Source organism: Globicephala melas, chromosome 11, assembly GCF_963455315.2.
Source record: "Globicephala melas chromosome 11, mGloMel1.2, whole genome shotgun sequence".
NCBI lineage: Eukaryota > Metazoa > Chordata > Mammalia > Artiodactyla > Delphinidae > Globicephala > Globicephala melas.
Window position 1 is genome coordinate 30,389,494 of NC_083324.2, and position 25,506 is coordinate 30,414,999.

General features: G+C 36.1%; 1 long non-coding RNA gene across 1 annotated transcript in view; it reads right to left on the reverse strand.

The window, feature by feature from the left end:
* Positions 1–25,506, reverse strand: part of LOC115859036 (uncharacterized) — a 225,639-nt gene that overhangs the window by 181,557 nt on the left and 18,576 nt on the right. Inside the window, exon 2 of the long non-coding RNA XR_004041887.2 lies at positions 24,917–24,974. This is a non-coding gene — a long non-coding RNA (uncharacterized lncRNA). The remainder of the gene's footprint in view (positions 1–24,916; positions 24,975–25,506) is intronic.

Consider the following 25,506-nt stretch of genomic DNA (forward strand, 5'->3'; position numbering starts at 1 on the left):
GGTAAGCTGTGACAAAGCGAGAGAGTGGCATGGACATATATACACTACCAAACGTAAGGCAGATAGCTAGTGGGAAGCAGCCGCATAGCAGAGAGAGATCAGCTCGGTGCTTTGTGACCACCTAGAGGGGTGGGATAGGGAGGGTGGGAGGGAGGGAGATGCAACAGGGAAGAGGTATGGGGACATATGTACTGATTCACTTTGTTATAAAGCAGGAACTGACACACCATTGTAAAGCAATTATACTCTATTAGAGTAATAAAGATGTTTAAAAAAAAGAAATAAAGGACTGTAAAACAATAAATCTTGCCTTAATGTACATTTGTTGCAATTGATGAACCAATACTGATAACTTATTATTAACTAAAGTCCATAGTTTACATTAGGGTTCATTCTTTATTGCTGTAATTCTATGGGTTTTGGTAAATATATGCCATATTATCCACTATTAGAATATCATATAGGACAGTTTCACTACTCTAAAAATTCCCTGTGCTCCACCTATTCATCCTTGTCTTCCTGCCTCCTTCTCAACCACTGCTAACCACTGATCTTTTTACTATCTCTATAGTTTTGCCTTTTGGCCCAGAACGTTATTTCTTTAGTATTCCCCTTGAAAAGAAGTTGGCCTTATTTTCCTTTTCATTGGTGCTCCAGTGATGTTTGACACAGGGGACAACTGATTCCTGCACACTAAAGTCCCAGGATGCTAGAGCCAAGAGTCAGAAAGAAAGAAAATGAATTTGGGAGTAATTTAGAAATTTAAATACACAGTTTGGTAAGACAATATATATAATGGAAAATCAAAGCTTAGTAAACAAAGAAAAAACTATAGCCCTAAATGAGGGAAAATTTACATTAATAAACTATCATTTTAAGCAATATTTTAAAAGTGGTAAGTCAGGCATAGAAACATTAATTCATTAATATTGACAAAAAAGTAAATGTTCTATCACTAAAGGCCTGTAGGTCTTTGTTGTCATGCTCTAGCCCCTCGATCATATGAAACAGTATATTATGCAGTCCCAACGCCCAAATTTAGTTTCTAGAAGCTGATTCTGTTTCTGGGACAGAAGAACTTAGAGTGGGGCGGGCTCATCTAGTTAACAGGCGGCAACGATACTTCCAAAGCTTTGTGGTGGTGGTTACAAGGAGCTAGCTTGAAGGGATTCTCATCAGCCAGAAGGTGAGGAGTGTGAATGTGAATCAAAAAGAAAGTGTTTATAACTAGAGACTGGAACTATTTGAGTCTCAGAAAGACTATGAGTATATGATGACATTCGAAAGGGAGAACCAATGGAAACTGGTAGATAAATGTACAGGTGACCCCTTATAAACTTGAAAAGAAAACCCATAGCAGTTGGATGTACTACCATGCACCGAGAATTGACATGTCTGCAGAGATTTGCTCGGGTGGCAGCATGCAGATGGTCAGGGTAAGCTATTTTGGAATGGTGTTGTAGGCTGTATAAAAGCAGTTAGGACAGAGCAAAAATTCTACCATTTCTTTTCTCAGATGAGGCAGGACTCTACTGTGCATGGACACTGGCATCTGGGCATTCCACTAAGGAACTTGAGGCTGGGGAAGAATCATGCTAAGATACATAGTGGCCCTGCCCATCGTGACCACTCAACTACCAATAACAACATTCTGGGTTCTTGGGTAACCAAATGAGGAACTAACAATGTGCATGAGTGTGTGTGAGAAAGATCACTTGCCAACCCATAACTCCCCTGAAATGCTGCATGATGAGATATCACTTTATATACAAAACAGTTTACAAGGATAGATACCAACATGTTAACAGTGATTTCATCTGGACAATTGGGTTTAACGTGAGTTTCACTCTCTTATTTACAAAAATAATATTAGGAAAAAGTCACTTTTACTTTGAAAATTAAAAGATTAAAATTAAAATTAAAAATTAAAAGATTAAACTTTCCATAAAGTTGTGTAAATAAAATAACAGAATTAGTTGTTCAAGAGCTACAGATTCCATTCTGACATTTTGATACAGAAGTGCTAAACTGCTGAGGTTACACCAATAAGTGCAAAAAGAGGGACTCTGAATCCTAGCTCCAATAATGTATGAACTTGGGGCATGTTGTAACTCCCCTGAGCCTCAATTTCTTCATATGTAAAATGGAGAAAAGACTACCTACTTTATGATTGTTGTGAGCATTGAAGATACGTTGATGGCATGCCTGGTCTACACATCTCGTAAGCATATACACTATAATTGCCCCATTCATAAAATTGCCCCATTTTCTTACTTCACAGTAGTAAGAAACGGGGAATATGAATACATTGCTGTATTTGCTTGAATTTGCAAAAAGAAACCCTAGGAGGGTAAATATATAGGAAATGGTATAGCTTCTTGGCCTGGGGAGATGAGGAAAAACTGGGATGAATGAGAGAATACAGAAGTGAGACTTTTTACTGTACCTCTTTGTTTTAATTGGTTTCATAGTAAATTTAAAATTTCTACTCCAAACTCTATCCATCAGGGCTAAACATTTTGCATGATACTCAGTCATTTCTCATGTTTTTGATAATAAATCACTCATAGATTCAGTTCCACATCCATGCCTTCATTTTCTGTGACTTTATATAACTGCCAATTAGCAACACAAAACAAAATGTAATTCTGCCTGTTTGCATCAGATTTTCAACTTCCCAGCAAAACCCAGCTCTGTGTTCTTGTGTCACAACCACAGCCGTAAGCAAATCACAGATACACTGATTTTAGGTATCTACATAATTTGTTACTGCTTCAGATTCTTCCTTCATTTTTTTTAATGAATTCTAAGGGAAATATATTTGGCAAACTGGATTTCTTTGGTAATACCAAATGACCTACCCCAGAAATCTTCAGCCAAAATAAACAATCATTGACTACATTTCTAATATTAATTTCAATCTCTACTAATGCCAATTATTCTACTACCTTGCTGAGAAATTCTCATGTTGAGAATCAAAAAAGCCAGTGTAGAAAATGAGCTAATAATGCTTTGATGCATTACAGTAGGAAGTCTATTAATGGGTAGAGGAAGGAATATAGGTGAGAGTGATTTTAGTTTGTCTTCTGTCTTGGTGTTAAAAGTTCCTGCTCAAGGAATCTAGAGAAAAAATTACTACTTGTGATAAGTTCTTTATATTCAAAATTTGACACATTACAAGGTTTGCTAATGCCATTGTTCATACAGACCCCAAATCCTTCTGCTTTCTTTTCTCTCTTGCGGGAAAAGTTTCTCTAAAAAGTTTTGAGACTCAGTTGAACTGCGTACGTCTGCTTTTTTTTTTTCAGCTCTGATAATTCAGGAAATGAAAATGTAAGCTATTTATTCATGCTTAAAATGAAGATGTACTATAACTGGAGAACCAGGAAAAACACTAACCTAGTTAAAATACATGCCTTTTATTAGGGGAGGAGCAAGAGTGAAAAAAATAGTTTAAAGTTATGGTTTCAGTACTTCTGGCTTCATTTTCAGACATGCTCGTACCAAAATTTGATGATCTTAGAATATGCCAATTTAGGGAAGGAAACAGAGATTCGACAGTCTCAGGGATTCTTGTATAGGATCTATAATTACAGTATTGTTGCCTGCCTAGTAGCAGGACAACATGCAGCTTGACTAAAGTGACAGGTCTAAGCTGTAAAAAGTCAATCCCAAAATTCGGGCCTTTCAATTCCAGTTGAAATTAACCAAATCAAAGGTGTATATGGCATAAAAACTGTTTTCACACCTCTAAGCATATCAGTCTTTTCCTTTATGAAAAGACAACCTCTTTCTTCTAGTGCACTTATAAAATTTCTATTAGGATGGAAAAACAGAATCCCAATTGATGTTTTAATTAGAATGCTGAACAGGAATTCACCAACCTTGACTACATGGTACCTTACAGGAGACATTATCCAAATGCATTTTCTGAGTTCCTCACTTTTCACTTGGATGCAAATGGCTTCCAAATGTTCTCACTCACATTCTGTCTTTGGTGAGAGTCGTTTGTACCCTCATCCTATCCCTATGCCAACTATCTTGCTCCCATTTCAGAGCATTGTACAGTATTTACCTTCTGCCTAGAACACTCTTTCCTGGATCAGCACATGCCAGCTTTCCTATCGCTCAGGTTTCAATTCAAAGAGAGGCCTTCCCTTCATGCCACCAGACTCTATATTATCTTCAAATAGCACTTACAGTGTCTGAAATTCTTATTTATGCACTTATTTATATGTTGATTTGTTTCTTTCCAACTATAATCTTAGTTCATCAAGGCCAGGACATCTGTCTTTGTTTACCACTATTGCTTGTGCTTAAAATAGCACCTGGTCCATTATAAACTCATAAGTGATTGTAAACTCCTTAACAGCAAGAACACACTCTTCTATGCTCAGAAATGCTATGGACAGAGTAGCTAACCAAAAGTTATTCATTCTCAAAGGATTATACCACTACCCTTAAATATGAACAAATGAAACTAATCACTCAAATCCAGTCTAAAACCAAATTTAAAACCAAAATTTTTCAAAAAATTTTTTGAAACTTTGTGACCTTATTTTGCTAATTGCCATAAAATCTGATTTTAAGTCCATAATAAACTGTGCAGTTGAACTGTAAGTCATCAAAGTTTGAATCCATGCTTGATAAGGTTATGGGAAGGAGGATATTTTAACTCCTTCACAGTACTATGATAATTTAGTTTAATAATGTAACTATTATTACTAATTTAACAGAAAGAATTAAGGCATATTTAAGAAGGCTCTTGTACCAAAACGTGTCTTCAAAATAGGAAAAAATAGTTTATTATATTGTCAGGAAAAGAGACAAAGAAAAAAATAACTAATAGAAATACAGAAGAACCTGACTAAAATGACAAAATACTTTTAGCTATTTAGTTATATCACGTATATAGGTACATTAGATATAAATATAATAGGCATAAAAGAGTTGTTTTCTAGGTAAATAGCAGTTTAAAATCAATAATTACATGTGGTTAAACTTTCCACATACTCAAGATTTCCTAAATGCTAAATGTTGTAATGGCAATCAGCGCATTGTATCATTTAATGCTCCCAAAAAACCTATGAGCATTATCCCTATTTTATAGTTGAAGAAGCAGGCTTAGAGAAAGTAATCAAACTCTCCAAGGTCTAAGAGTTAGCCAGTGCCAAAGCAAGGATTCAAACCTGAATCTCTCAATCTCCACAGTCCATTTCATTCTACATTACCTTACACTGTGTAAGCATGTGTTTTTTGTTTGTTTTTATTGAAGTATCATTGATGACTTATATTAGTTTCAGGTGTACAACATAGTAATTTGATATTTTTATAGATTATACTCCATACAAAGTTATTATAAAATAATGATTATACTCCATGTGCTGTACATTCTATCCTTGTAAAATTTATTTTAAACGTAGTGGTTTGTACCTCTTAATCCCCTTCACCTATTTTGTCCCTGCCCCACTCCTCTCTCCTCTGGTAACCACTAGATTGTTCTCTATATCTATGAGTCTATTTCTGTCTTGTTATATTTGTATGTTTGTTTTACTTTTCAGATTCCACATATAAGTAAAAACATACACCATTTGTCTTTCTCTGACTTATTTCACTAAGCTTAATACCCTCAAGTCCATCTATGTTGTCACAAATGGCAAAATTCCATTCTTTTTTATGGCTGAGTAATATTCCACTATTTACAGTGGAATATTAGCCATTCATCTTCTTTATCCATTCATCCGTTCATGAATACTTAGGTGGCTTCCGTATCATGGCTATTGTAAATAATGCTGCTATGAACATTGGGGTGCATATATCTTTTCAAATTTGTTTTTGTTTCCTTCAGATAAATACCGAGGAGTGGAATTGTTGAATTGTGTTGTAGTTCTATTTTTAACTTTTTGAGGAACTTCCATACTGTTTTCCATAGTGGCTGTACAAATTTACATTCCCACCAACAGTATACAAATGCTCCCTTTCATCCACATCCTCGCCAACATTTGTTACTTCTTGTCAATTTTTGACAATAGCTATTCTGACTGTTGTGAGGTGATATCTCATTGTGGTTCTGATGTGCATTTCCCTTATGACTACTGATGCTGAGCATTTTTTAATGTACCTGTTGGCCATCTGTATGTGTTCTTTGGAAAAAGGCCTATCTGGAGAAAAAAGAATAAACCTGGAGGCCTCACGTTCCCTAACTTCAGACTATACTACAAAGCTAAATTAATTTAAACAGTATGGTACTGGCGTAAAAACAGACACATAGATCAGTGGAACAGAATAGACAGCCCAGAAATAAACCCACGCACATATGGTCAATTAACCTATGACAAAGGAGGCAAGAATATATAATAGAAAAAGATAGTCTCTTCAATAAATGGTGCTGGCAAAACTGGACAGTTACTTGTGAAAAACAAAATTAGAACATTTTCTCATACCATATACAAAAATAAACTCAAAATAGATTACATACCTAAATGTAAGACCTGAAACCATAAAACGCCTGAAAGAAAACATAGGCAGTATGCCCTTTGATATTGGTCTTAGCAATATTTTTTTGGATCTGTCTCCCCAGGCAGGGGAAACAAAAGCAAAAATAAACAAATGGAACTGAATCAAACTTGAAAGCTTTTGCACAGTGAAGGAAATCGTCACCAAAACGAAATGGCAACCTACTGAATGGGAGAAGATATTTGCAAATAATATGTCTGATAAGGGTAACTATCCAAAATATATTAACAACTCATACAACTCAATATCCAAAAAACAAACAACCCAATTTTTTTAATGGGCAGAGGACCTGTAAGCATCTGTTTTTTAATTAATTACCAACATCTTTGCCTAAAAGTTCCTACATTCATTGCTGGCTGGATCTCCATGGTTAGATGCTTAAAACTCAGCATTATAATTAATCCTTTTTATATTACCATTAACAAATAAAATAGGAAAAGGGAATTGCCTCTTGAGATACATCAGGACGGTAGCCAAGCCATTTTTTAGACCAATATTTATGTTCCCATGAGGCCAAGGGCAAGCTCTGTTTTCATCTTTAAAAGTTTATTTTTCTGCTATTAATTTGGAGGATGCATGGAAAGCAAGTTTACAGGCTAAGTTAAATTGTGAAAAGAAAGATACTACGAGAAATAATGTACTTGGATTCAGATGAATCATTCAGGCTCTGGGACTAATGTACAGCAAATTGAGCTCAGTCCAGAGAAAATGTAAATAAAATGAGTTTAGGAGCAAATAGTAGGATGTGGAAATACATATTAAATGGAACAATGCTTCAGGTTAATAGGAAGCTGTTTTAAGAATTAAGGCAGGGGCTTCCCTGGTGGCGCAGTGGTTGAGAGTCCGCCTGCCGATGCAGGGGACATGGGTTCGTGCCCCGGTCCGGGAAGATCCCACATGCCACGGAGTGGCTAGGCCCGTGAGTCATGGCCGCTGAGCCTGCGCTCCACAACAGGAGAGGCCACAACAGTGAGAGGCCCGCGTACCGCAAAAAAAAAAAAAAGAATTAAGGCAGAAAAATTCTCATGGAATCCACTAGTCTGTACAACAGATAGCAAAACAAACAGATATGGTACATAAGGTGATGGCTATCTTGCTAGAGGCTTATTGGTCAAATAAAAAAAGAAAAATATTGACAATTTTTTGATATGGTGAAGGGAATTACAAATGTCATTCAGTAGGGATTTGCCTAACTTCCCACAAACATTTTCAAACATTATCAGAAAATTAAGTGCCCTCTAAGGCATGAGTGAGTAAGACAAGACAAGTCTGAATCTTGACTCTACCTTTAGTAGCTTTATGATGGAGGGAAGGCATCAACTTCTCTAAGGTTTCTGATCAAGTAAAATAGAGTTAATAGTAACCACCTCACAGTGTTTAAGAATAAATAAGACGGCATATGTGGGAAGAGTTTGTGATCTGTAAAGCATTATAAAAATGAAAATTAATAATATTAATAATAGTAAAAGTTAAAATAAAATCAAAAGGTAATATCCTACAGGAAGTGTTATGATCTCACTTATAGAAAATTAAAATATGTGTGTTTATAATTACAAAAGATAATAGTACCATGACTAGTGAGGTGCAAGGTTGTGATTTTTAGGTGAAAAAAGCAAATTGCATTCAGCATGATTTTATTTCAATAACAACAAACAACGAATCTGTGCTTGTATGCTTACATATATTTGTAAAAAGGAGAAGATTATGGAATGGGTTATTTCAGGCTATCGGGGAGGGAGATAGAGAATTGTTCAATTTTCATATAATGCATAAACACATCTGCACACACACATAACTTTGTATCATTTGCATCCTTAACCACAAGCTCATATTATATTTGAAATTTGAGAAACAAAGGGAATTTTTTAAAATAACATTAGTAATATAAACCCTTGATAGCAATATTAATTAATATCCAAAAAAAGTCACCAAAGTGTGCAGCAGCATCCAAACTTATAGAATTACATATCTTATTCGAAGTGTTCTAGCTGATAATCTAACATACTTCAAGTCACCCTTGAACTATCAATCCAAACTAACAAAATGAGGCGGCTTCACAAAATCATCCCCATAATGTCAAAGAAAAAAGTACACTGTGGGATCTGAATCTAATCTGAGGGTCCAGAAACTCTGGGGCATCCGAAACTCTGACGCAGTGATTCAAAGGAGGAGGGAGAGGGAGCGGTTATTAAGGACCTCAATGCATGACATGAAGCTCTTTAAATTTGGGAGCATCTAGGCCACCCAAGAGCTTGTACTACCTTAATGGCAAAGTGGTGCCATTATACTGTATTGATATGCTTAGTTTCAAGCCATTTCAGTTATATTTTCCACCTTCAGTCAGTAGGGGAAAATTAGTGGCCATGTCTTCTATTTCTTTAAAATTCCCTTCGAAAAGGCTCTAAAAGTGTAAAAACTCTATAAAGGAATGTTGACTGGATATAAGCTTATGCTTAAGGGCTCTATGTCAGATAAATCCTAATGAGAATCAATAAATGAGCTTTAAAGAAGCCTGTTGAACTCTGCTTCTCTTTTGTAATCTTTTGTTTTTCATTCTCATGAAGGTCTATTTCTGTGCAGAGAAATTACGATGTTTGCCAGAGCAGATGCTTATGTGACAAATCAAAGGAGTTGGGGATACTTAGGAAGGGGAGTGAAAATCTTTGTAAGCAAGGCAGTAGTTCTTCATTTTTGGTGACTTCTCCCAACTGTTCATAAGTTTTCCCCCGGTGTTTGGAGTGGCCCACTAGGCCATAGCCCTGCTCAGGGAGACAGCCTCCCCACAAAAGGAACATTTACTCAACTTCTGTAAGTAGAGAGTAAAGTGTTGTCACTTCATTAAAAATGTTTTCATTCCCTCCAGAAACACTTCTTTGAACTTAGGGACATCTTTATTCTCACCAAGGAGTCCTAAGGTACTTTACTTTAGTGGCAATTTGAGGATGATACCTAGCTAGGCCCTTGGTTTTTCCAGCTGACCCTGTCACATCTTCAAAACAGCATTCCAAACCATAGAGGTATAGCTTTGAAAGAGGCCAAAGGCTTTGAAACTGATATTCTTCTGTCTAAATTGAGAGAGAAGCTGGTACAGAAAGGAGTACTCTTCTAATCTCTTTAAATAAATGATACAGAAGAGAATGAGTGTTAAACAAATGAGGACTCTGGCTCCTCCACAGAAAGACATGAACCCAGCAATGGTCCTTTGAACATGAAACGTCATCTGTAGGCTGCACAGAATATATTGTACTCTCTTCTAGCAATATTTACTGGGTCTAGCAGGCCTGAGATCCTCAGGATGAGGAAGGTCCAGCTTGGGGACACTCGAACAAACACATTTAAAGCCAGCCTTTCTTTCACCTTCAAGGTACAAGAACAGTACCAGAAATTCACAGGATTGTACTCAGAAAACCTAAAAGATATACAAAAGGAAAATTCAAATGGGAGTAATTCTCCAAAGGTGGGCAAAGGAGAGAAAACAAATTAAGGTGGTAGAGGAGCTGTGAATTCAATGAGCTGAGTAATTCTGAATCTAACTGTATTTCTCAGTAGTACCCAGTACTGGAAATGCTGGCTCCCCAGGGCCTTCTGCTCTTTGTTTCTGATGAGATATCAAGGAATACTACCATCTTCTCACAGACTTGAGGGCAGGGAAAAAAAAAAGTTCTAACAGAGGCAAAGTTGGAAGCAAACAAAAATTTTAACAAAAATTGAAATGCGGACAGATATTTGAATTTTGGTCATCCTTTTATAAATTTTTTAATAAAAATCTACTAATTAAAGAAGCTTTCTGAATCTCAAAAACTGGGCTTTTACAGAAAATCCAAAGGAGCTTTTTAGAAAACTTTAAGATTTGTCAAAAGATGATGAAATGCAACTGGATGAGTCTGGAGAGGTGACAAGTTCAAATGTTGAAGCAGTAATGAGCTTGACAGAATGCCAGGAGATGAAAGAGATTCTTTGGCGGTTTAGGGGGAAAAAAACAACCATTTTCCTTGGTACATAATATGTAGCATCTTTTTATACAGTTTACAAAGGAAAAAGTTCTTTAGTTCCTGGAGTAAAAGCTTGATATAAGGCCTAGTTGGCTGTCTCTTTGAAAAGCAACAATGATATCTAGTGTAATTAAGATAATTACAAGAGAAATGGATACAAATTCTTAGCCATAACTTTAAGATACTATTTTCAGGAAAAATCTAGAAAATTAGGCATTTATGAATACATATTGCAACATTTAGAGAAGCAACTTTTATCTGACAAAAGTTAGTTTTAACACAGTAAGATGTTAAGGTTTGAACAGTACCACCAATACATTTTTCAATGATGGATCAAACTGGGAAGAATTAAAACTTGAATCCAGCTCAGTGTCAAATCTTTTATATGAGAATGAGTCATTCAGAACTCCACTGAAAGTCTGCAGTAAGAGGGATCCTGGAGAGCAGGGCAGATTGTGTGAAGGCTTAAGCTGTGGTTACTTTTGCTGTCAAGTTAACAATGCTGTATTAGTGTAACTACAATTTTAAACAAGTCTTTCAGACTAATAAATAGCAGCTCCTACGAATAATTAAGTTTCCTTCCCATCTGTGGAGTAAAACTATGTGTCACTATTGGATTAATAATTTCTTTTACACACATTACAGAGAAACTGGGAAAAGATAAGTGCCCACGCCATTTTTATTGATTGTACGGATAACTTGATTATCCTTGCCTCACTAAATTTCTGTGCTAGGTTGGAACTGTGATTACCTCACGTGAACCTAGAAAGCATTTTTTAGTAAAGACGTGTTTCTGGTGAAGTGGCTCTGAGAGGTTTACGATGGAATAAATCGACTTCAAAGAACTCGGGAAGATCATCTGTGACAGATCCAGGTTCTTTGTCCCCTACACCTTTTTTTTTTTTTTTTTTTTGCTTTCTCAGCCTCCTTCTTGGTGGAAGCAGTCCTTTTTGACACAGTTACACCAGACTTGTGCTATGAGGGTTGCTCTATTAACACCAGAAAGACTGGTTTTATATAACAGATTCCACTCCAAAGAATCTGAAAAGTTTAAGCCAAATCCCAGGGAAGGCTGTGAGGTGCCGCCAACTCTGATTCCTCACTGCCTTCCAGAAGAGGTCCAGGAACAGTGGTTTCCCCAGCTCTGACCACATGGGGTGGCTAGAGGAGTGAAACAAGAAGGGAGCAAGGGAAGACGTCTAGAGGAGAAGGAGGCTAAAGCTGACTCAGGCTAAAAGAGCACAATGAGAATAGTAAAATATATATATATATGTGTATATATACACACATATATTTGCATCATACTCTGGACTCTGAGAATATCTGCAGTCAGCTACTAATAAGACTGTATTTTTTCCTGGCAATGGACTATACATGCATGCCTACTCAGACATTACAGACTATAACAAAGGGTTACATGTAGAATGTGAAATAAACTGCTAAATGTTCAGAAAACAAAATCTCCTATTTTACACATGGCAGTATTCTTGCTTCATTGCAATGTGGACTTTTAGAGGATTATTTAAATTAACAGTAACAGAAATATGTCTTCAAACCCTTCTTACCTCTAAAGGACCGACTGGACCCCCAAGTGTCCATATATTAAGAATAAGCTTAAATGGATAAGCCAAAATTATGGAAGAAGTAATCAAAGTTAGAAAACCAAATGAAGTCAACTATAAGATACTGATTTTCATTTTTCCTGTGTACTGTAGGAAATGTTGTGTACAGACAGGGACTCTTTATGAAGCATTTATGTGACTTGAGATTACTTTTATGCAGACTGCATTATGACTGTATTGTGTATTATGCTGTGTTAGCTGCTCTTACAGCATGATTCATAAAATCAGGAGAAAGTGGATTCCTATGAATTCTGATAATTGTTAACTATTTCAATCATATGGAAAGAATAGGGGAAATGACACACAGTGATGATCGTATTATTTGATCCTCAAACAAGCACAGGTTATCTAACTAAGTAGCCAGCCTCAAAGAAGCACAGGTTATTTCCTATATATCACTGAGTGACCAGGCATGTAAGGAACTTAAGGAGGAACATTATTCTTCCATCTCTCTGACCTGGCACAGTCATCTTGAGTGACATCAAGATGAAAGCAACCTTCTGACCCACAGGATATTACAACTCAGCTGAACAGGCTAGAGTAATGGCATTTTACACTATGCTTCTACCAGAGGTATGACATAGTAGATACCTTGTGGATATGTCTTCCTTTGGGTTTTAGGTAAAATGCCACTTCCTTAGAAAGACTCCCCTGATGTAAGGTTTCCAAGCACTCATCCCTTCCTCATTATTGTCTCTTACCGTACCACACTTTTATCATACTTATAACACAATGTGATTAGATATTTATTTTGCTGTTCACACAGCAGCAAGCCCAATAGATATCTGTTGAAAGAGGAAATGTAATCAAATGGTGGCTCCTTGTGGCGCTCCTCACCAGGCAAGGAAATCCTCCATGCCTGGGTGTTAGCATCAAATAGACACTTCTCCAAAGAAGATATACAGATTGCCAACAAACACATGAAAGGATGTTCAACATCACTAATCATTAGAGAAATGCAAATCAAAACTACAATGAGATATCATCTCACACCGGTCAGAATGGCCATCATCAAAAAATCTAGAAACAATAAATGCTGGAGAGGGTGTGGAGAAAAGGGAACCCTCCTGCACTGTTGGTGGGAAGGTAAACTGATACAGCCACTATGGAGAACAGTATGGAGGTTCCTTAAAAAACTACAAATAGAACTACCATACGACCCAGCAATCCCACTACTGGGCATATACCCTGAGAAAACCATACTTCAAAAAGAGTCATGTACCAATATGTGCATTGCAGCTCTATTTACAATAGCCAGGGCATGGAAGCAACCTAAGTGTCCATTGACAAAGAAGATGTGACACATATATACAATGGAATATTACTCAGCCATAAAAAGAAACGAAATTGAGCTATCTGTAATGAGGTGGATGGACCTAGAGTCTGTCATACAGAGTGAAGTAAGTCAGAAAGAGAAAAACAAATACCATATGCTAACACATATATATGGAATTTAAGAAAAATAAATGTCATGAAGAACCTAGGCATAAGACAGGAATAAAGACACAGACCTACTAGAGAATGGACTTGAGGATATGGGGAGGGGGAAGGGTAAGCTGGGATGAAGTGAGAGAGTGGCATGGACATATATACACTACCAAACGTAAAATAGCTAGCTAGTGGGAAGCAGCCACATAGCACAGGGAGATCAGCTCAGTGCTTTGTGACCACCTAGAGGGGTGGGATAGGGAGGGTGGGAGGGAGGGAGACGCAAGAGGGAAGAGATATGGGAACATATGTATACGTATAACTGATTCACTTTGTTATAAGGCAGAAACTAACACACCATTGTAAAGCAATTATATTCCAATAAAGATGTTTAAAAAAAAAAAAGAGTCCCTTTCTCACCTTCCTGCCTCTCAGCCTCACCAGGAGAACATCACCTGAAATTGCCATCTGAGACAACCCCACTACCAAGGAGAAGGTTTCATTAAAAACCTAAATGTCATCATTCGGCCTAGAATTTAGGAACTGGATAATTTAACAAGCAGCTCTGCTGGGCAAAGTATATGAACAGACAGCTCATACCACAGGGAAAAAATAATAAATAAACATGGAAATATATACAACATCAGGAGACATGAAATAAAAGCTAATAAAAGCATACTTGATCCTCTATTTCCACCTACAAAGACGGGGAGGTTAAGGAAAAAAAACGTAACAACTAGTGCTAATGGATTTGAGTTTGAGGTGTAACAGGTGCACTCATCCATTGAAAACTATCCTTACCCTTTTGGAAAAGACAATATGGAGGGAAAGTAATGATGATGTTAATACCTTTGAGCCATTCCTTTGAATTTATACTTGAGATAATTCAAAAGAAATTAAAAAGTCAATATACACAAAAACATTACTTCAGTATTTTGTACCATTGTGAACATCTAAATGTCCAATACTTAAAGAATGGTTATGGTACAAAAAACTAATAGAAAGTTAACAGACATTAACACTTCTGCAAATGAAATTAATACTAGGGAAAGGAATCTATTTATATAAGCAAAATACAAAATAATACATACATGTATCATACATTCATTCATTTAAGAGCTACTTATTAAACACCTATTGTATACCAGACACTATTCTATGAGCTGAGACTGTGTCCACAAACAAAGCAAACCTCCTTTTTTTGAGCCTTTATTCTAGTGGGTAGAGACAGACAACAAACCGCTAAGAAATAAAATTAATGATGGTTTTCCACCTATGACAACAGCTCATTACAGTCAACCTCCAGATATATGTCTATAAGAAAGTAGAGTAAAATAATTTTGTTCCTAAAATAGACGCTTTTAAAATTTTAATGTCTTCTCTGCAAATTAAGCATGTCTGGGTTACTGATAAAAATAAATGCTAAGTGTGTCTATCGCAAAAAAGACACAAACTCAAGTTAATTCTACTTTACAAAAAAGGATGACAAGGATGAACTCTATAAGCAAGCACACTTGCCTTCACTGATGGGGTCTAATCTACCTCTTCCCTTTCTATCCGGGTTGTAATTTTATCTTGTTTAAATAAAACCACACTTTTTTTTAACAACTAAATTCCCTAGAAACTATATATAACGTAAGTTAATCATTTCACTTATGGGGCATGTTTAGCTACTTTGGGTCTGTCTCCCATTAGGGAGGTAAGCCCCATGGTGGCCAAGGCTTAGAATGTCTCATTTGCCACCCTATCCCCAGCGCCAAGTACAGGGCCTGGCAAAAACCATAGCATCATTCTGGACTCTCTTTCTCTTTCATCCCATATCTGGTCTGGGCTCTATCTGAAAAACACCTCCAGAATTTAGCCACTTCACACTATATTCTTATTGAGAGACAATTCTCCATGGATCTTTTACTCTTCTGCCCATCTTACAAGGGAAGACACTGATAGCTTTTGTTCTGGACTATCTTTTCAAGGAGATTTGTGTAGCAAACAGCCTTGGAAGATAGTGATAGTGTCACCTCTGAAACAGAGGACAGGTTTGTTCGCCTCCCAGAATAATAAAGATCATACAGGTAACGTTGCAAAAGAGAGCAAAGGTTAGGCACATCTGCTCGCAGACCATTAGATTGGGGTTTCCTAAGTTTGGAGTCCCTCAGCTGTGACACAAACCACCTGTATGCACAGTGTCCACCTGGGCCATTCTGCATCCCCCGTGGGTCTAGTGCTGAACTATTACAGTGTCTACAACTTGTTTTCAAATGGTTCATAAAACATACACATATGTGTGTACGTATGTATATAAATATGGAGAGAGATTTTAAAATGTGACAAAAAGTATTAAAATTTGTGAAACTTAGTGAAGGCATACAGGTGTTCATATTATTATAGGTTGGTATTGGGGGATGAAACAAACCTGAGGCTCATATTTCCTGCTAGCATGCAAGAAACTAGCTAACTTGATAGCTCACCAGTAAGTAGCAGGATAAAATCTCAAGCCCTCACAGCTCTTGACAGTGCTCCACTCCTATCCTGGCACAGCTGACTATCATCTCTCACTGCAGTAGCCTCCTAACCAGTCTCCTGCCTCCACCCGGGTTTCCCTACAGGCTTTTTTGCACATGGAAGCCAGAATGATCCATTCACAACTAAGTCAGATAAAGTTAACTCCTCTGTTTAAAACTCTCCAGTGGTTTCCTGACTTACAAAGCTCTAAGTCTCTGGTTCCCTAGTGTCTTCCTTTATTTCATTTTGTTCCACTCTCCCCACTGTTCCATGAGCTCTAACCATACTGGTCTCCTTGCTGTTTCTCTAGGCACGTTTTCATCTCAAGGCCTTAATGCTTACCATTCCCCTGTCTTAAATGCTCTCTTACAGAGTTGGATCAATCCCTCAACTCCTTCAGGCCTCTGCTCAACCACTGCTTTCTCAGCCAGGCCTTCCCTGACACTCCTATTCAAAATTGCAATCCCTCCTCTCCTACTTCACAACATTACCCCCTTTCTCTGCTTTATTTTTCTCTAAAGCACTTTTTAGATTCTAATATACCATTTCTCATTTTGTTGTTGTTATGTCTTCTCACACTAGTATGTAAGCTCCAGGAGGGCAAGGTCTTTGTTTTCCTCATTTCATTATCCCTAATCTAGAACAATTTCTGGTACATAGTCGGCATTTAATACATTCTTGTTAAATGACTGAGAATGGACTTCTAATTAGACCAAACTCAATTTCTTATTAACTGTGCCACTTTGGACATGTTGTATAGCCTCTCTAAGACTTAGTTTCCTGTCTGTAAAATAGAATCACCTTCTTCATGTGATTGTTGAGTAGACTGGACAAGGTACATATGCAAAACACCTACTAGGTATTTAATTAATGACATTTCTCCTTAACCAGATCTCAGTAAAATTTGTGTTAATTTTACAGTATACATTTTAGTATCACCAGGGAAAACCTGATTTATCTTATATATCGCTATGCATATCTTTTCATCTTTATATCTTCAGCATACAGCCCAGTTTCTAGCAAACACTAGTCATTCGATAAGCGTGTGCTTATTTGTTTTACTTTCCCTCATTAAAAAGATAGTATCACGTTAAAATAATTTGGAAAATACAGAGAAGATACAAATCACCTATATTCCTATCATAGTAACATGACTGTCATTACTATTTTATCGTATTTTCTTTTGGAATTTTTTTCTATGACTTTTTCAATTGAAATTATAATGTGCATACATTTTTATATGATTTTTTCTACTCATTTTTTGATATAAACATTTTTCCATATACCTATGCTGTCTTTCCAACCATTACCTTTTGAGAGCTGCATCACTTTGTCAAGTAGAAGTATTATAGTTTATTTTCTCTTTAGTGGATATTTAGATAATTTCCGACTGTTAACTTCAATACATTTTAAAAGATTTAAAAAGAAAGGAAAGACTCTACTTTTTTCTCTTTCTCTCCCTTCTAAACTAAAGCATGTCTGACCCTTTTGGGAAAAAAAGGAAGTGAATTCCTCTACTGTGCATTTGCAAGAGAACACTTCTGAATAATTCATGGGTACATAAAGATGGAAAAGATATACATCATCTAGCTCATTATTAACATAATACAGCCAAATGAAACATTATCCTAAAAAGTCATTTAATTGCAGCTGAGAAATGAGACTTTGACCATTTTAGAAAGAAGTCATATTTGAGATGAAAATAAATACATTTCAAAATTATTTTCAGGCATTGCCTAATGCAAATTCTTTGCTGTAAATGGTGGTTACTGGGTTTTTTTCCTTAAAAATGGAAAATCAGTCTTTCCAATTTACCAAGTTAGTGAACTATCTGGAGAATAACGTAGTAAACTTCTAAAATATCTATAAATAAACGGTAATAAAGAAATCACCTAGATTTCTGTAGGTAAATGTTAGTGGCTTTTTTTTTTACTTTTTAGTTAGGTCCATGAGAAATGATTCAAATTGTAATATTAAAACTATGTACTAATTACTTCAATCATTGATAATGTTTGACTATATCATTCCTTAAAAAAGGTATACTTATTCATCAAAAATTGAAACCATAAAGAGAGATGAAAAATAAGTATAAAAACATTTATTTTATACAGGGCCAAGCAAAGTAAAAAGAAAATGGAAGGACGGAGCACTGCTAGCAGACTCTTTACAGATTATTGAATGCACACATGATTTAAAACCTCTGAACATCTAAATTCATTTATTTTTCCTTCAGTCCCCTCTCTCTTAGCCCCTCTTCCAATCTATGTTCACCTGTACTCTAGACCTAATTCTGTCCTGGTTGTGTAGTTGTATGCTGAATTTCCTTTTGCAATTCTCCTATATTCAAACCCATTTCCTGGACTCAATGTCTTCCTATTCTTGGTTTATTCCCTTATTTTGATTAAAATACATCCTCTAGTTGCCTCCTAAGAAGGTCAGTGTTTTGAGTACTCATGTATCTGAAAAAATACCTTTATTCTACCATTTACCCTACTTGATTAATCTCTTAAATAGCTGGGCACATACTCTTAAAATCTCGAAGGTATTGTTTCAATATTTTTTAGCATCAATTCTTAGATTTGAGAAATCAATGCTATTTAGAGTTAAGGATAGAAATAGAGGGCCTGGGAGAATATATCTGGCTGTCAGATTTCTGAGATTAGAGTGGAGATGAGAGATGGTGCTGAGAGTCTCATTGTTGGGTAAGTGGACTCACTTAATAATCCCTGTTTCAGTCCTTGCCCTGGTGCTTCACTCTACTCTGCTTAATGTCACTCACTTCAAGTCTCCTCCAGTTTAAATCCTCTAGAGAATAACCCTATTGCTCCTGAAACACAGGTGGCCAGGGTCCAACCACTTACGTGTCCCTTCCTTTTATCTTTACATATCCCTCCTCCTCACCTTCTACAACCCGTGGTGCTCCAAGGGCTGAGCCTCCAGAGGGTGTTCAGGGTGAATCAGCATACTTCTAGTCTAGTCAGTCCTACCACCTCATTGCATTCTGTCCTCCAAAAAGTTTTCATCCATTCCTATCTCCTCTCTGTGCTCTCTGTCCTTGTGAAAGAAAACCTTTGTTTTATTCCTTTATTGTCTTTTTCTAAGAAGTGTTGAAGGGAGAGAGCCTTTTTTACTCTTCAAGTCATGGCACATGCCACTTCTTTTCTGAGGCCTCCCTGACTCCAAACTCCTCTGGTCCACTGTCTATTACTCCCTCTCAGGTCCCAGAGTGCTGGGAACAGATCCCTAGTAGCTACTTTCTATTCTTTGTTGATTTCTTCTACTAAAAATACTACTTCTATATTCTGTATCATGAGGTAGAGCCCTTGCTCACTTTCCACCCTGGTTTGCCTTTATTTCATGCATCAGTAGGTGTCTTATTGCAGGGACAGAGACTAACATTTTTTATGCAGCCCCACAATGCTTAAAATAGGTGATCTCAGACTTTAGTGTGTCTAAGGATCACTTAGAGAACTTGTTTGAAATGAAGATTCCCTCAGAAAAATTGAATATGACTGTGACACTGTCCTGAAAACGAGACATCTAATAGCACTCCAATGTGATTCTGACGCAGGTAGTTCTGACCCATAATATGAGATATTATTGTCTAAGGACACTCCTAAGCACTTGTTCAAGAAAAAATGAATTGATTACTTTGGTTGATTTGTTGTTGCTCTTCCCCATTTTATTTTTAAAAGGTTGGAATTCTGGTTTCCCTTAACATACTGTTATGAATCAGACATTCATGAATTTATCTGTCTTTTCTTTAGACTTGTTATAATTCTATTTTCCTTTAATACCTCCTAGGATTACAAATTTCATAAGTTTATGGTCAGTCATATAAAGCATAGTTCTATATTACTGTGTTGCCCTTGATTAATTTCTTACAAGATTCACAGGTATTCTATTTATAGAATTCCTGGACTTGACAAATGTATTAGTTAGCTCAGGCTGCCATAACAAAGCACCATAAACTAGTTGACCTAAACAACAGAAATTTATTTTCTCACAGTTCTGGAAGCTAGAAGATCAAGGTCAGAGTACAAGCATGGTTAGGTTCTGATGAGCACCCTCTTCCAAGCTTGCAGACTTCTTGTCTTGCTGCCTTCTCACTGCGTGATTGTATTAACTTTCCTTGGTATGTGCATGTGGAGAGAGGTAGAGAGAGGTCTCTTCTTCTTTTTATAAAGCCACCAATCCTATCAGGTTAGGACCCTATCCTTGTGACTTCATTTAACTCAAATTACCTCCCAAAAGCCTTAGCTCTAAATACAGCCACATTGGAGGTTAGGGCTTCAACAAATGAATTGGGTTAAGGGGGAATCAATTGAGTCGAGAGCAGGAAATCACACACAATGTTTAGGTACAGCTATTCCTACATCTAAACATGTGCACCCAGGACTTGGCACAGCACTTTGAATGTGACAGATGCTCAATAAGCATTTGTTTGATGAGTGAACAACCAACATATAGTAAACAAAGCTACACAACAGCTAAGAAAAGAAGATTATCTGATGTGCTCTGCTTTACACCAAGTCAATGTGTGAAAACGTTGAAATACGCATACTGATATATTCAATACACAAAAGAATTCACTAGGACTTCCTTTGGGCATATAAAGCATTTAAAAATTCCATTTATACCTGTTTTCTTTCTAAAAAGTAAATTGAGGTACATGTATAAATGGATAATACATTCAGATGAAGTTAATAAAAGGAACAAGTAATCAGATTGAGAATATGAATGGTTCATCTTCACAGGTTACATGAATAAGTGCTTGGCAATAGTCTGGAGAAGAGAGGAGTGGAGATTCAAGCTTTGGAAATTAAATGCATCCACATTTCACTGGCCAAAGGCAAGTCCCATGACCACATCTGACTTTAAGGATTGAGAGAGTATAATTCTCCCTTGTACAAGAGGTGAACTGGTCAATGAATAGTGTAGGAAAGCCTGCCACAGTGACTATAGGAGGTTTTCAATGGAAAATCGACTTTATTCTCCAAGGTATTTTTTGAAACATTTTATTTTTGCTAATTTGAGTGTTAGCTTCAATTCCTGACTGCCACATAGAAAATGAAAGCCAGAGATGGATTTGAGTTATACAGCTGCCGCTAGATGTGCAGCAATTTCCTTTCCACGCCTCTCTTTGGTGTCTGAGTGGATCTGAAGAGACAATTTTGGTCTTTGTGGCTTCAGAATTGATTGAAAGTGAAATAACTAGGATCTCTTGCTTTGCCTGAAAAAGCCAGAACCTGAAGGGTGCCCTCAAGGGAAGAGTAGCATTTAAGCACAACATGCTCTAGAGAAGAGAAATGCTGGCTCCTACAAATCCGTTGAAAGCCTCTCCCTCAGCGGTGTTCTCGCCCTTGTCTCCTCAGAGAGCAGAGCAGCAAGTTCAGTGAACAGAGACAGAAATCTAACCCAGCCATCTGGCATACCACCACAGGAAAGAGTCTTCCTCGGGACAGCATTCTCAGGGCTCACAAAGCAGGAAAAACTTCTCTTAGAAGGAATGGTCAAGTAGGAAAAGCAACATTCCCTTCACAGTGAGCCCTACCTCTGAGAGGATTCCAATGTGGGAGCTATAAAACTTACAATACTGCTTTAACAGAGTCAGAAATTCATTGGAGTTGCCTCGGAAACAATCAACAGGACTACTGACTAACAGCTCTAAGATTCTATGCCATGCTCCCAGCAGATACTGAAACAGTGCCTGAGCAACATAATTCCTAAGGGAGCAGCTTCAAATTATTGGGGGTGGGGGCGTTATAGAATAAAAGGAAAGGAAAATGACCTAAATGTACCCATTTGTGACTGTAACAAAGTCTAAAGCCATTTTACTTAACTCAACTAGGGGAAGGGCCTTGGCAGTAATTGAGACAGAAGAGATTATTCATAAACTCATCTGACCAGAGGATGACTATGGACAAAACTTAACTGTGTATGAACAATATTGAATACTGTTTGTAACATAGGCTAGTGAACATTTGACTACAGTAGACCCTCTCTAACCAATCTCCACTCAAGCAATCTGTTGGATTAACCAACTATACACAGTGTCACTGTGAAATATTCCAGCTAATACGACAGCATAATAAAACCTTACAAGTGGTAGGCTACTCTTTTAGACATCCATGTACTTTTTCAGTCCCCACTAGTTGAGCTGTATATTTACCAAGCATTAAATGTATTTGTCCCCAAACTTGCTAATATTTGTTGTACCTATTGTTTTAATTACATTTAATTACATATCATGTAAACTAATAAAATGTAAATGTGAGAAGAAAGAGTTGCTTCTTCTATAAAAACCAGTCTGAATAATTTGGAAAGATTCAAATAAAAATGAACTGTAGGAGAGAAATGTAAAATAATAAATATGTAAAAATGTGTAAAAATGTGTAATAAATACGTAAAAATATGTAAAAATGTAAAATATTTTAAAAATGTAAAATATTAGAGGAACGTTACATTTTAAAAATGTAAAATATTAGAGTGACGTTACTTAGTTTTACAGTAACTGAAAATGCACATCCTTATAATTATGGTGTGATTTATGGAAGATAGATTCAGAACTCCAACTGCCTATTTCTTGCCTAAAGAGAAGGACTTGGTCCTACATTAAATATTTTTTAATTATATTAATAAGCTTTAAGTAAACATTAAATTCTTAAGATATACAAAGTAATATTTCTGGTTTTAATTTTTCCAATTTTTTATTAGAAAAGTGTTCAAATTTATAGGAAAAAAAAAACAAATCCACGGTACTGTAAACACCTGTATACCTACACCAAGTTTCACCAATTTTAATATTTTGCCACATGTTTTATCTGTCTCCATACATATATACACATATATGTGTATGTTTTATGAACCACTTGAAAGTAAGTTGCCAACACTGCAACACTTCACCCCTAGATACTGCAGCCAGAATCTCCTAAGAGTACAGATATTCTCCTACATGACCAAAATACTAATATCATATTTTGAAATCTGATAATAATTCAATAATGTCATCTAAAATATTGTCCTTATTTAAATATTCCAGAAGCTTCTGAAATGTCTTCCATATTACTTTTTCCCACATCCAAAAGCCAAATCAAGTTTTACACATCGCATTTGGTTCTTATGCCTCTTTAGTCTCTTTTAACTTAGAGCATCTTTTTTTATTTTCTTTTTTTTCATGACATTGATTTTTTTATGAAGAGTCCAGGACAGTTGTCCTATTGACTACCTCATATTATGGAGATGTCTGATTATTTTCTCAATACTAGATTCAAGTTGAAACTTTTTTTTTCCCCAAGAGCACTGGATAAGTGACATGCACTTCTTACTGCATGATACCAGGTTGCAATATTATTGTCACTGGTAGCAGTACCTGTACTGGAAATAATAAATCTGATCACTTGCTGAAGGTACACTTTTTCTTTTGTTATTAGAAATTGATCTGCGAGAAGATACCATACTATTACATGAATATTCTATTCCCCAGCAACCTTTGATCCAATAGTCATAGCATCTATTAATGATCTTTGCCTAACTCAAGTATTACATAGACAGTTTCAAAAGAAGAATTTCCTAATTCTACAATTCCTTCTACTTTTATTAATTCATATTTTTTGCCTCCTCCCATCCCAAAAAGAGAGGTTTCTCTCAATTTTCCCTTTCTCTATTTATATTTATCTCTTTTTAAGTACATCGTGGACTCAGAAATTTCTTCTATTTAATGTTCTGTAATCCATTACTTTCATCATTTTTGATGCCCAAGTTATTCCAAATTTGGACAATGGAAGAACCTTCCCATAAGCTTCTGTTTCTTTCTGAAATATCACCATTAGTCTTTGAACACTTCCGTGTTTTTAGCACTAGACTTTTTGTACTTTCCCTGAACCAGACCTGGAATCAGCCCGTTCTTGAGTAGAGAATGATACTTAGAAAACACAGGTACTTGATGTGCTTATTGCTACTAGAGTATCTTGCTTCTAGTCTATAATAATTCCTAATATTATGAAATATCCAGGCAATGTTCAAATCTCTACAAGTATCAAATTTCTACAAGTGTCTGTCTCTTTTTCTCTTTCTGTCTGTTCTTGTTTTCCTCGCCACTTTTCCTTATAGTTCTTATGCTACAATCAGAATCCAAATAAGGTCAATATATTGTAATTGGTTGATATGTGCCTTCTCTTATCTCTTTTCTTTTTTCAATTGATTTGTTCAAGAAGTGTTTTTTATTCCCCTGTGGGTTATCCCACAGTATGGATCTTGCTGATTGCATCCCCAAGGTATAATTCAGCATGTTCCTCTCCTTCTAGCATCTCCTGTAAATTGGTTGCTAGATCTAGAGGCTTTTTGGTTTCTTGGCAAGGATATCTCATAAGCAATGTAATGTACTTCCAAAAACCAATGAAGATCATTACTGAGACCCATTAACTTATTAGGATTGCAAAATAGTGACACTCTACTTATTCCATCTTCATGTATTAGCTGGAATACTAATAAATACACATTTCCCCTCACCAAATATTTGGTTACTCAGGGATACATTTTGAATCAGAAAATAAGAATAAATGCTTGATACAACACTTTCTCTTTAACAGCTATTTTTTCCAGAACAATGAGCTGATAACCTAGAATTGTCCAAAAGTGACCAATGATTTCTTTGCTATCATTATGAATTCACGGATTTAAACCAATTTGATGTGTTTCAAATCACTGCGATTCTTTTCCTAATGACATTAAAAATATTCCATATTTCGTCCAAAAAGAATCTATTCAAGATGGTTCCTTTATCCTTTTGGAACAACACTAGTTGTCTTTGATAATTACCTTACTTTATTGTATAAAAAGATATTTCAGGATTACCTTGTAAATTTTCTGTCCAAGATTCTGGAATCTGCATTTCTTCATCAAGTTCTGGTTCCTTTAAATGGGAATTGAGATATAGAGACCACAATCAGTACACTAAAGGTATTCATTGATTTGGGATCATCATTGTTTTGCAGATCATTTTAGAGGAAAGAGTTACAAAATACTTTTTAAAAAAATGATATAATAAATCATGTGTTTATACTGATATTTCAAATTCAGAACTACAGGACTTTTATTAACTTCATCAATCTTATTATCTGTATCTCCTTTCTCCTATATAAAACAGTCCAGCTCTCAACATCCAATTATTATATTATATCCCATTTACATTATCCCACAATACTCTCCAGTCTCAAAATAGCACCTACATTACCACCAACAATATGATTACCAAAAACAGTATAAGATTATTTTGTCTTTTTTTGCTTTTTCCTTTGGTCCTTTGTATATAATCCATGGGGATATACAGTCAACTTTGGTTTACTTAACTATAATATAAATTTAATTGACATAACACCCTTCTTTGTGGTTGTGCTACCAATTTCATACATTTAGATTCATTTATTTTGTTTCTGGTTTTTAGT